The sequence below is a fragment of the Dama dama genome, chromosome 28 (assembly GCF_033118175.1).
Source record: "Dama dama isolate Ldn47 chromosome 28, ASM3311817v1, whole genome shotgun sequence".
Taxonomy (NCBI): Eukaryota; Metazoa; Chordata; class Mammalia; order Artiodactyla; family Cervidae; genus Dama; species Dama dama.
The window spans coordinates 15,629,414-15,645,816 of NC_083708.1; the positions used below are offsets into that span (position 1 = coordinate 15,629,414).

The 16,403-nt window shown below is 44.2% G+C and overlaps 1 protein-coding gene across 6 annotated transcripts in view; it reads left to right on the plus strand.

Moving 5' to 3' along the window:
- Window positions 1-2,831: 2,831 nt before the first annotated feature.
- The window catches only part of MYO6 (myosin VI), a 157,662-nt gene continuing 144,090 nt past the window's right edge, over window positions 2,832-16,403 (plus strand). For 4 of the 6 annotated variants that reach the window (XM_061131771.1, XM_061131772.1, XM_061131773.1 and 1 more), the window contains exon 1: window positions 2,833-3,040. The gene's annotated coding sequence lies outside the window, so the exon portion shown is untranslated. Of the gene's footprint in view, window positions 3,041-3,060; window positions 3,179-16,403 lie in introns of those variants that run through there. The other 2 variants (XM_061131768.1, XM_061131769.1) reach the window with 2 other exon arrangements.

The following is a 16,403-nucleotide window of genomic DNA, read 5'->3' on the forward strand; positions in this document are numbered from 1 at the left end:
GATGGTGACTGCAGCCATGAAATTAAAAGACACTTACTCCTTGGAAGGAAAGTTATGACTAACCTAGATAGCATATTAAAAAACAGAGACATTACTTTGTCAACAAAGGTCCATCTAGTCAAGACTATGGTTTTTCCAGTGGTCATGTATGGATGAAGCTGAAACTCCAACACTTTGGCTACCTCATGCGAGGAGTTGACTCATAGGAAAAGACCCTGATGCTGGGAGAGATTGGGGGCAGGAGGAGAAGGGGACGACATAGGATGAGATGGCTGGATGGCATCACTGACTCAATGGGCATGAGTTTGAGTAAACTCTGGGAGCTGGTGATGGACAGGGAGGCCTGGTGTACTAGGATTCATGAGAGTCGGACACGACTGAGCGACTGAACTGAACTGAACTGAAGGAGTTTGGGTTTCCCTCATAGCTCAGTTGGTAAAGAATCTGCCTGCAATGCAGGAGACCTGGGTTCAATTCCTGGGTTGGGAAGACCCCCTGGAGAAGGAAATGGCAACCTACTCCAGTCTTCTTGCCTGGAGAATCCCATGGACAGAGGAGCCTGGCAGTACCATCCATGGGGTCGCAGGAGTCAGACAGGACTTAGCGACCAAACCACCAAGGAGTTTGGACTTTACACCAAGGGTAGTAGAGTGCCACCACAAGAGTTTAAAGAGAGGAATACCTAACCAGGCTTTCACTTTACAAAATGTAAATTTGATGGTACTGTAGAGACTGGATTAGGAGCAGACAAGATTGCAGCCTGGGAAATTGGTTTGGCGACTAAAGCAGCATACGACACATGAACGGATGGTGGCCTGAAACAAGATAGTATTGCTAGGAAGAGGAAACAGATACACCAGACAGTCAGGGCTGTTGCTTAGTCACTAAGTCGAGACTGACTCTTTGCGACCCTATGGTCTGTAGCCCACCAGACTCCTCTGTCAATGGGATTTTCCAGGCAACAATACTGGAGTGGGTTGCCATTTCCTTCCCCAGGGAATATTCCCCACCAGGGATCCAACCCTCCACTCCTGTACGGGTTGATGGATTCTTTACCTTGAGGCACCAGGGAAGCCAGAGAAACAGGGAGCTAGGGGCAAAGAGACAGTAATGAATTGCAAGTGGAGGAGGAAGGGGAGGGAGAGGGTGAGGGAGAGAGAGAGAAAATCAAGTCACTACTCACAGTAAGTTGTGTGTATGGGCTTCTATTGGTCTGCTAAAGCCTTTTAATCTTAAATCCAAAATGAAGTCAAAGCAGTGAACTGAAACCATCCACTCCTCCTCCTTTTCTTTTTTCCAATTCGTTTTGAAATCTAATTAAGTTTTACCTCCTGGCAATCTGGAATTAAATTTCTGAGATTGCTGCCAATTATTTCCTTTCTTGGTTTCCTCTTCCTCTTTCTTACTTCCCTATTTTATTCTTAATATCTTATGTTTTAACTCTATGCTAAGATACCTCATCATAACTTAGCTTTCCCCCTAGAACTGCTGCTGCTGCTAAGTCACATCAGTCGTGTCTGATTCTGTGCGACCCCATAGACGGAAGCCCACCAGGCTCCCCGGTCCCTGGGATTCTCCAGGCAAGAACACTGGAGTGGGTCGTGATGTCCTTCTCCAGTGCATGAAAGTGAAAAGTGAAAGTGAAGTCGCTCAGTTGTCTCCGACTCTTAGCGACCCCATGGACGGCATGGGATTTTCCAGGCAAGAGTACTGGAGTGGGGTGCCATTGCCTTCTCCGCCTAGAACTGTGGAACATCTAAATAACTGAAACTTGTCCCCATCACAATCTTGTAGATTTCCCAAAGCTTTCCCAAACCAGTCCTTGATCAGAATATTGTAGGTTTCCTGAAGATTTCCCCTTGCTACTTGGAATGTTTCCGGGTTATGTTCTCAGGGTAATTCTCTGTTGTGAGTACGACTAACTTTTTTTCAGCGGAGACTTTCAGCATTATAGTCATCATTTCATTTTCTTAAAAAAAAAAAAAAAAAAAGCTTTTTTTGTCGTAAAGGCAAAACATATTTTCATCATATTAAACGTTGGAATATGACTCACAGGTATGTCACTTGCACAAACAGTAAAACAAACATTATATCTGGGTTCTATTCTGTGTATACGGCGGTGGGAGAAGGGCAGAAGAAATGCAAAATTTCCATCTCAGATCCCCGTTCCCAAAAGCAGAATAGCAAGTCTGCTGCACGGGGAGGTGACCGCCCTCGTCCGGCAGCGCAGCCCGGGGCTACCGGCGAGTCCGCCCCCCGCCCCGCCTCCGCCAGGCGGCCCGGCCCGCCCGCCCGCCCGCTCCACAACTCCGGGTCCTCGCCCCGTCCCCGAACGACTTTCTCCGTCCGGGAACTGATTCCTGCTGCGGTCAGACTGCACCGTCCCTGCACCCACAGTCCGCAGGGGGGCTCTGCAAGCGCCGGGAACAACAGCCCCGTGAACCAGGAGGTTTCGCGGGGGCAGGAACTAGGGCTCCCGGCCAGGCCAGGGGCGGCTCCTCCCAGAGTAGCCGAGCGCCCACCAGGTCCGGGAGGCTCGGCGCCGCGGGCTGCAGCGGAGGGGCGGGGCGGCCCCGCGCCGAGCGCGCCCCCTCCCGGCGCGCCCCCGCTCCCAGCGCGCGCGCCCCCCTCTCGGCGCGCGTCCCCCTCCCGGAGCGCACCCACCCCGCGCGCACCCTCCACCCGGCGCGCGCTCTCTCACGGCGCGCGCCCCCTCCTCCCGGCGCGCGCCCCCCCTCCCGGCGCGCCCGCGCTCTGCCCGCCGGGCCCGCGGCCTCCCCGCCCCCTCGGGCGCTCCGTAGCCGTGACGTGCGCGCGGCGGGGCCGGGGACTCGGCAGGGCGCCGGCCGGCGGGTGGAGACGGACCCGGGATCTGTCTGAGCAGGAAGCGAGCCGGAGACCGGTCGCCGCCGCCGCCCCGTCCCGGTGCCGGCGCTCGCAGTGGCTGTCTCCTCGCCCTCGTCAGCCCCGCACCCCACCCTCTAGCCTCACCGGCGACAGGTAGCCCCGCCGCCGCGCACCTGCCCTCGCGTCCGCACCGGTGAGTGTCCGGGGCGCCCCCGTCTCGCCCTCTGCAGCCTCGCTGTCCGAGCCCGGCCTCTCTTCGAGGCCTCCGCCCGCCGCCCGGGGTCGACGAGCCGGCTCGGTTCTTCTCCCGAGGACGCCGGGGGTGAAGCAGGTGATGAGTGGGCCCGGGCGGCGGCGGTTCCCTGGAGCTCGGGGCTGGGTCTCATTTCCACAGGACAATGAGAGTCTCCTTTCATGGGTTTATCATCACCAAGATACCTTTGTGTATCATCTCTGGCTCCCAGGTTGAAACAGAGCACTCAGGTGTCCAGCTTAGACCTGGACTCTCCGTGACAGTTTTCTCTTTCGTTCACGAGCTTAAAATTCAGTGCAGAAAAAATGCTTTTTGTTCTGGGATGTGAGAATCAGCTGCTATTACTGTTAATTATATAGGAGCCCGGCTTGGGACTATTTAAAGTTGCATTTTTAGTCTTTGGTTAGTCTAGTGTTTTGGGTATGTTAATTTATGTATCTGCTACTGAACAAGAGCTTTTCATAGTTGTTAGTTTCCAAAACTCTTTAAAACGATTAAAATTGCTCAAGCTCTGGGGTAAGGAAATAGTTTGATAGGGTTATTGTTACTAGAACATCCGTATCAGAAATATTTCCATACAGTTTTAGAAAGAGTGGTATGTTTTATCCGGCGTGAAGTTTGTAGTGGAGGAATGCTTAAATCCTAATCTACAAATCTGAGGAGCTAGGAACTCTGCCCCAATTTAATAGGCTGCTGTTCATGCTAAGTAAGTTTTCCTGGTTGTTGTGCTCTGACCATATAGATGCAATATAGCTAAATATCGTCAGGGTTTGAGAGTTTTAAAAAGTGTTATTTTTAAGATTTAGCTGAAGGCTGTTCACACTATAAAATGGGAATCTTGAACTTGGTCATGGTACAAAGGTTGGCAGCAAAAGGACGTTTCTCTACAGATTAACTAAACTTCTTAGATTCCTTGGCTTGTGGTTTGCCATTGGAAATTGTTTACTGAAAAAATTACCTTGGTGTCTTTTATTATTAATTTTAGTAACACCACAACTTGGTCTATACCCAGAGCTTGAAACAAAGCAACCTTTTGAAATAACTCATTGACTTTTAAATATCCAGCTCATTTAGAGTAATTTCAGTTGCACAGAATTATTTGCATAGTGGTAAACAAAAGTTATTTTAGTCTTATGCACATTTGCCCAGTTGCACTTGTATGTTCTGTGTGACATGCTATTTATTGTTGGCTTTTAAGTTACAGTTTAGTTTTCAAAAACTGACTTTAAGAGAGACTAATGGAAGTGGTGAGCAACTTCAAGAAAAGATGATTAAAAACTCTCTATATAATATTTTAAACTATGTATAATATATATATTTTTTCATTAGTGCCTGGAAACACGGACAAGAAAAATGTAATAAGCTAATGCAAAATTTAATGTAAATTCATGCAAAGTCTTAAAAATATAAGTCGTAACCCGTGGAGCTCATCTGAAATGGATTTTTTCCTCTGTTTATGTTTGTGTGATCAGCTTTTAAAATAACAGTGGCCAGGAAATCTGAGAGAAGCTGAAGGCCCTTTTCTCATCCTGTTGTGACTTTGCCTGGAGACTGTGGTAGATTATGTAGTCCATTGTTTAGATAACCCGGCTATCTACGGGTTCTAAAATATAACTTTCTTTTTTTTTTCATTAATTAATTTTTATTGCAGTATAATTGCTTACAGTGTCGTGTTACCTTCTACTGTACAGCAAAGTGAATCAGGCATACATATGCATATACCCCTTCTTTTTTGGATTTTCCTTCCCGTTTAGGACATCACAGTGCATTACGGAGAGTTCCCTGTTCTATACAGTATGTTCCCATCAGTTGTCTGTTTTATACGTGGTATCAATTGTGTAGATGTGTCCATCCCAATCTCCCAATAAAACGCAGCTTTTTAAATAAAATTTTAAAGAAATGACCGTGAGGTTTGAATAAATGAAAGCACACCAGATGTTTTTTTTTAAAGAAAACCTTACAGTCTGCTGATAATTGAAGTACCATATCTGTTATGTCAAATGGCAATTTTACAAAGATATTTAAACTTTGTGAATTTTTTATTTCTCTATATTAAAACATTTTAAGTAAAAGATTGAAAAAAAGTATGGCAACTGTAATAAATTCCATACAGTTTATCTGTGATCCTTAGGAGATATTTTGTATTAATGTAATTGGTGACTGGCCCTTTAGTAGGATAAAATTGTCATTTATTAAGCATCTGTCATGAGCAGAACACTGAGGAACTTGATCTACAAAATAATTTTCAAGGTTGGTGGTCTTGTGTGTGTGTGGGTGCTCAGTCATGTCCGACTCTTTGTGACCCTATGGACTGTAGCCCGCCAGGCTCCTCTGTCCATGCAAGAATAGTGGAGCAGGTTGCCACTTCCTACTCCAGGGGATCTTCCTGACTCAGAGATCGAACCTGTGTCTCTTGAGTCTCCTGCATTGGCAGGCAGATTCTTTATACTAGCACCACCTGTCCTAAATTGTCCCTTGCGAACATTTAGTCTCAGAGATTAAGTATTTGCTCAAGTTCTTGAGGTCCTGTCATTCCTGGGAGAGTCTGGATTCACACTCAAGACCTCCAACCATGAAAGCTCAGTCCTTTCCACCAGAGCGGGTACATTTGATAGACTTCTGGTAAACCCACAGAACTGGTATTATGCTAAAGAATGTAACTGCAGGTTTGAAGGAGGTACAGAGGAGTGATGTTGAGAAAGACTGGACATGGGACAGTGGAACTAATTTTGAATTCTCTTTCTTCATTTTTAGGTGGACATTCTTAAACAGTGATATGATGTTGCTTTATCATTTTGGGGGTAAATTCCAGAATATTACACGTATTGTGCACTTTTAATTTTGGTGGGTTATAGGAACTAGAATCAGACTGTAATGTAGCACTGGTTTTCATTGTAGCTAAAATGAATAGCATAATTTTCTTGGTGAGGATAGAACTTAAAAATGAGGTAGACTATTGCCCATAAATACAGTAGTTGCCTTTTAAATAATACATAATTAACTGTGTAATACGAAGGGGGGAAATGGTTTTTAGATCATGATTAAATGGTGACCTGTTCGATTAGAACAGCTTTTTTAACGGCCTGTGTTTATTTCAGGAATGTCCCTTGAGCTATAATAGACATAAAGAACAAAAATGAGCACACCAAGTCCACCTCCTGTAACAAATGAGTCATTCCGGCAGTAGAATGTGGTTCAGTAAATAAGCAGAAAAATGGTAGGAAGGCGGAGTTGGGTGACTTCTGTTATAGGTGTTTTAAACTGCGGGGAATTTTGCATCTGGAAGATAATTCATATTCAACTGTAAATACAACACCACCATCCAAGGGCTAAGTGTAAATTATTAATGGATGATCTGTAACACATCTGCTTTGTGTGTGTGTGTGTGTGTGTGTGTATAATCAAGAACTAACTAAAGCTTAATAAGCTAATTCTGTTTTTGAGGGATATATAATATTAAGAGGAACCAGGACAGTCTGCATTTAAAATAGTTACACTTTTATTTGACACATTTAGTGGACTGTTAATAATCTTAAAATGTAACTATTAGGATATCTTCCTAATTATGGTGTTCAGAGATGATTTTTTTTCTTATCTAGTAGTGTAAGAATGACACAGTGGTTTGAGAAACGACCACAAGTCAGCAAGAGTTCTCCCTGTGAGTACTGAAGCGTGGGAAGTCAAACCGGAAGAACTGATCCGGCTAGAAACCTTGCTAGTATCAGAGAGAGGGGGAAGTCCTTTTGTATTCACAAAGCAGGTCTCCAGTGAAACCAAAATACCTAGGCACGTTCCTCGGGTGATATTCACATGCCTGCCGAGTGACGTGCACCAAGCCAGGCGGTGCTCCCCGCGGAACCACGGGCATCGCCCATGTAGGTTCCGGCACTTATTCTTTTATTGGAAGGGAACCTGCTGCTTAACCTTTACATGGTAAGGTGTTCCATATCGCAGATTTGAAATACTTCTATTCTGTATGGATGAGCACCTTTTCCAACCAGTATTTACTGAGGGTCCATTGTGTCTGAAATACAGCTGTTAATGGACACTGGTTCTTCCCTGTTCTGCAGATCTTTGGATTTAGGGTACAGAAAGCATGGCGCAGGTGCGAAAAGAAAGATAAACAGACGCATCCGTTTAAAACCTCCTGAAGACTTATGTCAGAAGTGAACACCTTACACATGCGGCGCTTTGCTGTTTTGGAATTTGTTTATGTACATTTGTTCCTAGAGCAACTTGATTAAGTAGATGTGATAAATTTATTCCTAATCTATAGATGGGAAAATGGAGACCCCCCCCCAAAAAAAAGTATTGGGTTGGTCAAAACATTTATTCTGGTATTTCCTACCGTCTTATGGGAAAACCTGAACAAACGCAATGGCCACTGCAGTACTTTGTTCACGGTCACGTGGGAGGTTGCTGAGGAGCGTCCCTGAGAATTGGACCTTCTACCCGCATGTTCCCATAGATCCGCCCTCCTCCAGGTCTCCTAGCTCTTTGTTGTTAGTCGGGGTTAACCTTTCATCAGTTACTTCAGTCGCTCAGTCGTGCATGACTCTTTGCGGCCCCATGGACTGTAGCACGCCAGGCTTCCGTGTCCATGCCCAACTCCTGGAGTTTATCAAACTCATGTCCATGGAGTCAGTGATGCCAGCCAACCATCTCATCCTCTGTTGTCCCCTTCTCTTCCTGCCTTCAGTCTTTTCCAGCATCAGGGTCTTTTCCAAGAAGTCAGTTCTTCGCATCAACCTCTCAGCAGTGACTTATTTCATTTTATGGGTTGAAGTCAGATGGGTCAGAAAATTTTGGATAATCAGGGTCACTAAAGTGATGATTATTAAATATGTAGTTACTATTGTTTTTCCTTTTTCTTTTTTTAAATGTAAGGTGGAAGATGAGCATGATGCATTATTATAGAACTACTCTTAACATTTTCAGTAGATGAATGGAGTCAGTGTTGGTAATTAACTTTTCTAGTTGTAGAATTTTTAAGAGAAAACCACAATTAGTTTTAAAAAAGGAGAAAAGTATTCTGGGGGAATTTTGAAAATAAATTTTATGACTTGGCACATTGGTATTGATCTGATGGTTATCTTGCTTTTATAAAGACTCACTAATGAGCTGTAAGGTGTGACTGTGTTGGTATCTATATGCCTTCATTCATTCCACAGATATTTGAGTGTCTGTCACGTGGAGGTGCTGTTTTTAAGGGTCCATGATAAGGTGATAAATTAAAACCAAGTCCTTGTACTGAGTGACGTTTTATTATTGTTTTGAATCGAGTTAATTATAGACTCTTCATTCTAGTATGTGATTAACAGGGCTGACCCTAAGGTTGGGAAATAGTTGTCAAAGTGGTACAATCTGAGGGCTACTGAAAGCCTTATTTGCTCTAAAATATTCTATTCCTGGCCTTCAGTCCACTGAGTCACAGCCCTGTTACCAGTCGACTCCTGACAAACACTAACATGTTCCACCTTTTATCACAGTTTCAGGAAACCAGGCTGAGAGAAGAGTATAGAGAGAGGAGAGAGGGCTGGCGAAGTGTAATTTTAACAGCGGCTGTTGTTTACTGAGCGCGCGCCGTGTGTTGGGTACTGTGTCAGCGGAGTGCTGTATGCACCTCAGCTCGGTTAATCACTGTGTCACTGCAGTGCCCTTGGCATTGTGACTCTTGGGTCTTGGGAAACAGAGACACCGGCATGTGAAACTCGCTCGAGCTCCCAGCCGATGCTGGGCGAAGCCAGGGCAGTCTGTGGTTGCAGACGCGCACGTGGAGAGAGTGCCCCCCGCAAGTCATGGCACAGCGCGGGGTCGGGGCGGGGGAGGGCTTGGTGAGTGAGGGGTGGGCGCGGAGGGCCAGGAGAGCTTGTTGGGCAAGTGGGGGGAGTTGTGGGGGGCAGGGACAAGGTGGGTCGTTCTTGTTTGCCTAACTGCTGACCCCGACCCTCTTTATTCCAGCCCCCAGGCCCCAGAGTTGCATTTGAGAAAAGGGCTTGCTTGTCCAGCTCCAAAGGGGGAAGGCAGGCAGAGGGGAGGGCATCCCGGTTTTGCTCTTATTACCAGGGTCACACGGCTTAGCTTCTCTGGCTGCAGTTTGTCAGATGGAGGCTACAGTATTACCTGCCTGGTGTGGCTCTCGTGAGGACTGGATTAGACACTAATACAGGGAAAGCACATGGCTAGGGTACAGTATTATTGTTACTACATTGGGGTTTTCCCAATGTTTAACGTGGAATGTTCATCCAAAAGGAAAAACAAGCTATGTATTGGAGATTCACGTGAAATCTTGAAGGGTTGACCTGTTTTAAGTAGTACTTAAAAACAGGTGCACACCACAATTATCTGGGGGACTAGTAAAAAGACATCAGAGAGATGTGGGTGGGGTGTGGGCAATGGCATTTTAATAAGCTTCTCAGTTGATTTATTTGTGCACCAAAATTTGAGAACCACTGGTTGACACCTTTTCTTCATCCTCTGCTTTGGGAGGGTGTTGGCAATAACACCAAAACATTGCTTGGATTAACCAGGCAGCATGCGGTAGAAGGAAGTGAAATATCGGTTACCAGAATCTCTCCATGATTGTTTTTTCATTTAAGCTTATTTGAAGCTCACAGCATTTATCTTGAGAGGACAGTGCAGTGTTCAATTTCACACTTTAATCGTGGAGAGTATTTCAGCTTGTTAACCAGCTTCATTTGGAAGGGAGCTGGTCGTGTTTAATTTGTAAATGACTATACAAATAGCAGAGCAGCTTCCCAGATGGAGCTGGTGGTGGAGAACCCACCCGCCAGTGTGGGAGCCATAAGATACTCGGGTTCGATCCCTGGGTCGGGAAGGTCCTCTGGAGAAGGAAATGGCAGCCCACTCCAGTCTTCTTGCCTGGAGAATCCCATGGACAGAGGAGCCTGGTGGGCTACAGTCGTTGGGGCCACAAAGAGTCTGACATGACTGCGCGCATGTGCACGCGTGCACGCGCGTGCGCACGCGCACACACACACACACACACACACAGCAGTATTATATAAATAATCCTCATTTAAATCTTAAGACCTTTTAAAACTTTTTAGCTGGATTTTTTTCATAATGCACTGTTTCTGAATAAGCAGTCTTGGCTTGCTAGCCACAGCAGGTCAGGTCCCAGCAGAGGAGACTGCATCCTGGATGGCGCAGGTGAAGGGACCGCAGGGGTTAGAAGCAAACATGGGGTGGGGGGGGTGCCCAGGGGAGAGCAGTGGTGAGACGCCCTCAGTTCTCCAGAGATCCTGGGAGGAGAGAGCTGGCCTCGAGGAGGAGGGCGGGTAGGAGCCCAGGCTGCAAGGCAGGGAGCGGGGAGGTTGGGTCTTGGCCCGTGGCTTCCGTTGCCAGGCAGCTGGGGAGACCAGTTAGCCTGGCTCTGGGTAGGGAGCCTTGGGCAGGAGTGGAGTAGAGGAGGGAAGGGGGTGCAGTGGAGCAAGTGAATAACTCAGGCATTGAATGGAAACTTTGGGATTCTGTTGCATTGCCTTGGTGCATTTTAAATAATTTGTAGCTTTGTGATTGTCTGCAAAGTGCTTGAGACTGCCTGTCTTTTACATGCTTTTAGAAAATACTTTCTCATTTAATCAAACAATTAGGAAATGTGATGACCAATATAGCCTGATGGAAAAACATAATCTAGGTAGGTTAACATAAAGCACTTTTATTCATGTGTTGTTATGCCTTAATAAGTCTTTCTGAAATTCTCTTCATTGGGTAGTCTTGGTTTGAGAGATTGAATGTTTTTCATTTAAAAAATCTTTTACTGATTAAGTTTAAAATATTTTGGCAAGAAAAGTCCTTTGCCTTCTGAAATTTATACTTCCTATTAACTTGGACTGATAGCAGGAACACCAGAATACGGTTCATAGAAGTAGGACTATTATGAAATAATTGTTCTTCTTCCCCAAGTCCTTTTAAAGACACATTAAATTTCTGTATGAAGCTGTCACAGTGTACTGTTATAGAGCTGCCTTCTGCTAATGCCAACTTTACCTAGTTAATCTGAATTCTGGCTAAAAGTTTAAACCTGTGCTCTTCACTTTGGATAGATTCCTGAAGATTACTAAAGAAAAAGATTTCTTGCCTTAAAGAGATGGCATGAAGGTCGCTAGTTGATGAGCATTACTCGAGGCAAGGCAATTAGAATAATTTATATTTCCCCTCTTATGGGTTCCAGGGGAAGGAGTTCAAGATTTTATTCAGATTAAGCAGCAGCTAGCTTGGGTCTTATTCACAGCTTCCAAAAAAAGAGCAAATTAATCAGTAACCAACACCTGGGTATGAGACTTTAACATACAAATAAAGGGTACGTCTATGTAAAGGTTATAATTGGGGGGTTTGGGGGGAACAAATAAGTTTCTCAGCTTGTTTTTAAAAGAGCGTGGTGGAAAAAGTAAACAGGTTTGGGGTAAACAAAATCACACCTGTGCTTGGAAATCATATATTTAGATTTTTTTTTTCCTGTAGGTGAGCCTTTTTCTGAAAGGAGCGAGTTCAAACTTTTGTGAAATCTTCTGAAAGCACACTGTTTATTTTGATTTGATGCTGATAGAATTAGTATCCCGCGGGAAAGGATTGAGGCTGTCGGCTTTTCCTTGTTATGCTGTTTGAATTTCCTTGATTTGAGGATTGAGTTATTCCAGAGAGAACTTTTCTCCCTTTCCTTGTTATTTTTTTTCTAAAATTAGATGAAACAGCTGTGTTTTGGTTTGTGGGCATGATTTGCTGTCTGTTATCCTTTCGGTATTTTGGGGAAGAACAAAGTATGCATGTGTGTGTGTTTCGAGAGGGAATGAATTACTTTCTCTGTGTTTCTGGTCTGTCATTACTGAGTTGAAGATGAGAAGAGCAAGATGATTTATGTATCTGTTGTGCTTGAGGTTGCAAACAGAACTGTGGCTTGTGTTGGCTATTGAGATGATGGAGAAAACTATTTTAAAATGTAAAATTAGTTGTCTTGTACCCACCTGCTAATGAGGAGACTTGGGTTTGGTTCCTGGATCGGGAAGATCCCCTGGAGAAGGAAATGGCAACTTGTCCCAGTATTGTTGCCTGGAAAATTCCACGGACAGAGAAGAAAGATTTTCTATCAGATGTGGTGGGGAGGGGGAGGGGAGGAAGAGAATTGAGTGAATTTGAGCATATGACCAGATTCCCTTCAGATGGTTTTTTGGCCAACCCAGTAGAAGTCAGGGAATAAAATTTCAGTCAGAATTTTGTATTTTATAGAGATAGATTCTACTGATGAATTTGCTTTTGAAGAGGGGGGGTGTGCAGCATAAATTAGGAATTTATAAGCCAGTTGTTTGCTGTGATGATTTTCACGAGTTATTAGCATAAATGGAGATAGCTTGACAGCTGCATAGAATGTTAGCATGTCAGAAAGTGGGCTGTTGTTTATTAACAGTGTGCCTCTGGAAGTGGCCCAGAATCTCATGCACTTTGGTCCTATTCTCTGCGATCCTGCTGTTTGGCAACAACATTGACCTAGACTATTTTGGGGATCTACAGACACCCGAGTACTTCAGCATGCTTGAACAGTGAAAGACAGCAGTGTCTCGTGATGATGATTGAAGGAGCGGGCCCAGTACAATTCTGCTAGTTCCCGAGCGCCAGTGACATGCCACCACGTTCGGTGCCCTGTAGTCCTGTCCTCATGAGTTCTAACGTGGACCCTGTGGGGCGGCGCCCCTCCTTTTGCAGCTGAGAAAACTGAGGTCCAGCAGCTTGTCTAGGTGACACCGTAATGGGGGCAGGGCTGAAGGTGTCTTCAGGTGGTCTGGATCCGGAGCCTCTGTCCCGTTTAGAATGTTAGGTTTCCTCTTTTCTGTGTTCTTTTAAAGACTTGAAGCTTTGAGGATTAAGCCGATGTGTCCTTCTCTGTCGAAACGAGGGTGATAACGTCCTGACCCTCAGGAGGCAGTGGTGTGGTTTGAGGTTTCTTGTCCAGGGCGATAGGTCCTCTGCGATGCACTTGGATGTCCCCACCCACTAATTCCTGCTGTTCGCAGGGCCCCAGCCTCTCCTCAGACTGATGAGAGGGGAGACCTTGTGGACATGTAGAGGGTAAACCATTTGAGACGACTGGCTGGTAGTGGTTTTAAATCCCTTAACCACTACCCCTTTCACTTACCTTATTAGTTTTCTTTAAGCCAGTGTATTGCTGTCAAGTTTTGTATAAGTTAAATAACTAAATTGTAATTTTTTGTTATCCTTGGCAAGCTGCTTGTTTACAGGATCCCAATAAGTGACTACTTTTGTAAAGGGAAGAATCTTTTTGTAAAACAAATGATTGTTTTCTAGATTATACTAATAAGTCTGGGTCTTTCACATATGACCTTTGTATAAACACAGACCAGGCTAAACACACATTTCATATGAATATGCCTAAATTGAGGTTGACTTCATACTGTGCTTGATACTATTAATAAAAAGGGATTGAGAAAATGGGTTCATTAAATGCTGTTTGTTGTATTTGTACTAAAATGTACTTTAGTAGGCTTATCTAGATGAAGAATAATGTTCTTTTAAGCAGTAGGTTGAGGTTAAATATATAGCACAACAGTAAATTCTTTTTGTGTCATAAAAATGTATTAGGTAAATGTTAGTGTTCTGTTTAAATGCCAAAGTAAGTGTTTTACATGAGGCTGAAATACATTCTCTAAAAATAACAGATAAAGTTTAGAGTGAGAGTTTATGAAACAGTTGTTATAGTTGAAAAGCAGACAAGCTGTTGTTTGAAACACACAATTTCACGTAGTCCTGAGTAAAATATTAATTTCCTGTACCTAATACCTTGCTAATGAGGCCGTGAACCCAGTTCCATTGTAATCTGTGTTCTCTCCTTGAACACTCAACAGAGACTACTCTGTAACCGCCTCATTAACAGAGCCAGTGGCCTCGTTTAGGTCATTCTTCTATTCCAGCCTCTTCAGCTACTGACTGACTGGTCTTCCTTGAACTCTTCCTCCTCAGCGCCTGTGGTCTACTCTCCCAGACCCCCAGCGTTTGCGGTCCGGCTTTCGCTGCTTGATTTTCTCCGCCCGTGCCTTTATTGTTCACGTCTCATGAAATGCTGTGCTTGGCACTTGGCTCTGCCCGCTCTGTTCGTGTTTTGATAATTATATCAGCTCTTACTTCATGCCGCTTTCCCCTCAGATTGCCTTCTGTGTTACCTTGAGCAGCGTTTCCAAACTGATGCTCCGCAGACATCTTCATGAACTATAGACGATCCCTGAAGGTATCCTCTTCACCGACACCTTCCCATTTCACACACTTCCTCCCGGCCGCCTCCAGGCAGAAGCTGCCTTTCCCCCGTTTGGCTGTGCTCTCCTCCCTACCCTGATGGTTCACGCTCGGGACTTCACCCGTCTTTCCTCGCGTCACTCGTCCTGCTCTGTGAAGGCCGGCTTTCCTGCGCCCCTGCCCGGCTCCCGGCGTTGGCCTTTGCCCTCCGTGTAAGCGCTGCCTGTGCATTGCCTTAGAGTTCTGTTTCAGAGTAGAAATCTGACTGTAGTAATCTCTTCCTCAATGAGAGTCCCTGTTTACCCCTTTAGTACAGTGGCAAGCCCAGACGTTTACTGTGGGGTTTGACACTCTTTGTGGATTGATCTCTTGGCCCACTTTTCACCTGAGCTCTCATCACACTTTGGCCATTGTCCTGAGCCCTGGCCCTGTTGACCTGTTCCCCAGACACATCCCGGTTTTTGCATCTCCCTACTCCAGTTCAACCAGGCCTTTGTCTGGAATACTCTCCTTTAGTCAGGTTTACCCATCTCTCAGAACCTGCTTGAATTAAATCTTTGACAGTAGCTTTCCCCAGTTTACTGTTCTGGAAGCGTGCCTGTATTATAGTATTCATCACTGGTTATGTAATATACGTGTATCTTCTTTCATGCACCACTGCTCTTCCTAGATGCTGAATGACTCAAGTGTGTGAACTGCCAGCAAATGATTTGGTGAGGTTTTAATTAGATCAGCAGATCTTGGGTCTTAGGACTCCTTTATACTCTTTAATTATTGAGGACTCTGTAAAGATTTTGCTTATCTGTTTAGTTATATTATTGATATTTACTAGAAGTTTTAAAAATATGTAATCTATTTAAAAATAAAAATGCATGCATTTTAGCAGAAAAGACATGTTTTATGAAAAACAGTTATTTTCCAAAACACCAATTAGTGAAAAGAGTGTCACTGTTGTACACTTTTGTAAAACTCCTTAATGTCTGACAATAGAAGATAGCTTGATTGTCATATCTGCTCATGATTCAGTTTGTTGCATTATTTTTCTTTATTTTTTTTGGTTGAACTGTGGATGAAGAAAATCTGGCCTCCCACAGATATCTTACTGGGGAAGGAAGTATTAATTTGACCTTTTCAGTTAATTGTGTGTATGCTTCAGACATTCATCACAACTAAACAAATGGTAGTTTCTTAAAGTCCCAAGTGGAATTTTAAACCATATCAGTAATTTTTTTGTATCCTGTTACATTAAAATTTGTTATTCAGTTTTGCGCTTTAAATGGGTCTTCTCTCCTCATATGTAATTTCATACTATGATGTAATGGCCATTTGGAACATACTATTTCCCTGAGTTATGCAGACCGTCAAAATATATGTAATCTCATCAGAAAGCTCAAGTATTTATACTTCTACAGTATAAATTGTTTTATGTTCAAGGCGACAGATGCAGGTTTTCCCAGATTCTGCTTTCATTTGAATTTTATCATCGTTAACGAACACTGTCAGTTGCTTTCCTTGATGTGACAGGCTTCCCTCAGAATAACAAAACTTGTTTACCAAAAACTCAAGTTTGAGTTTGTTAGTCAAGGTTTGTTGTAACTAACCAAGGTTTGTTAGTCATTCTTTCCAGTGAAAATAGTGTTTTGTGAAAAAACATCAGTTTCTGAAAATGATAACTCAAACTTTCTCATGAATGTTTTCCTTGGGGCAACATCATACTTTGTTTTACAGTGGAAGTAATTTATGCACAATCCCCATTTATATGACAGATTTATATTTGAGGATCAAAATGTAATGAAGTTGGGGCGTCCCTGCTGGCTCAGTGGTAAAGAATCTACCTGGAAATGTAGGAGATGAAGGTTTGATCCCTGGGTTGGGAAGCTTCCCTGGAGAAAGAGATGGCAACACTCTCCAGTATTCTTGCCTGGAGAATCCCATGGACAGAGGATCCCGGCAGCCTACAGTCCATGGGGTCACAAAAGAGTCAGAGTGACTCAACAACAACGACAACAACATTGGAGGTATTTATTTTTATTGAAAT